This window comes from Zootoca vivipara, chromosome 12 (assembly GCF_963506605.1).
Source record: "Zootoca vivipara chromosome 12, rZooViv1.1, whole genome shotgun sequence".
Taxonomy (NCBI): domain Eukaryota; kingdom Metazoa; phylum Chordata; class Lepidosauria; order Squamata; family Lacertidae; genus Zootoca; species Zootoca vivipara.
Genome location: NC_083287.1, coordinates 45,095,469 through 45,096,724, shown reverse-complemented (window position 1 = coordinate 45,096,724; position 1,256 = coordinate 45,095,469).

The following is a 1,256-nucleotide window of genomic DNA, read 5'->3' as shown; positions in this document are numbered from 1 at the left end:
GAGCCAGCCCACCCCTCCCAGAGCAGGAGTGGTTCTAGAAGTGACGCTCCCGCTCCCAAATGGCTATCCCCTGACGGTCCTCGCCCTAATTGACAGTGGGGCGTCAGCGAACTTCTTCTCGAGAAACTTTGCAGAAGAGCACCAGATCCAGCTTCTGCAGCTGGATTTTCCTCTGCACGTGGCGACCATTGACGGCAGAGAGCTGCTGGGAGGGGCCATCACTCATCAACCCCCCCCCATGAAAATGACGGGAAGGCACTCAGAGACACTGGCATTCAACGTCACCACAATCTCAGACCCCCCCATCGTCTTGGGCATGAGCTGGCTGGCGCGCCACGACCCCTCCATCAGTTGGCACCAGAGATGCATCACGTTTGGGTCGGACTTTTGCCTGGAACATTGCATGCAGCACCAACCAGGGGAGGGGCCTCCGATAGCCACGGTGGCCACCATGCACGTCAAAGGGGGTGAGGCGATACCCAAGCCGTACTGGGACCTGCAGGAGGTCTTCAGCGAAGCGGAGTCCGACCACCTACCCCCACACAGGCCTTTTGACTGCCAGATCAACCTGGTGCCAGGGGCAACTATACCCCCAGCCAAGCTGTACGCCATGTCGGACCAGGAACTGGAGGATCTGCGCGCTTTCATCGACAAGAACCTCAAGCGGGGGTTCATCAGAGAAAGCAAGGCAGCGGGGGCAGCCCAGTCTTCTGGGTGGACAAGAAAGACACGCAACAGCGCCGTCTTGTGGTGGATTTTAGACGGCTGAATTCAGTGACAGAGCCAGTGGCTTTCCCCATGCCCAGAGTGGACGATCTGTTGACAGCGGCACGCAGGGGCAAGATTTTCACCAAGCTAGACCTAAGAGGGGCGTACAACTTGATCAGGATCCGGGAGGGCGATGAATGGAAAACCACGATGTTCACGCCTCTGGGCTCTTTTGAATATCTGGTGATGCCCTTCGGGTTGCAAGGGGGCTCAGCATGCTTCCAGGCCTTCATGCACCACGTCCTGGGGTCCCTCCTCTTCAGGAAATGCTTGGTCTTCCTGGATGACATCCTTATCTATTCCGATGACCCAGTGCAGCATGTGAAAGATGTCAGGGAGGTGTTGCAGCGCCTGAAGGAGAACCACCTGTATGTGAAGCTGGAGAAGTGCAAGTTTCACACCAAGGAGGTGGACTTCCTGGGCTACAAGCTGTCAGACAAGGGGCTGGCGATGGACAAGGACAAGGTGCAGGCCATCCTGGACTGGCA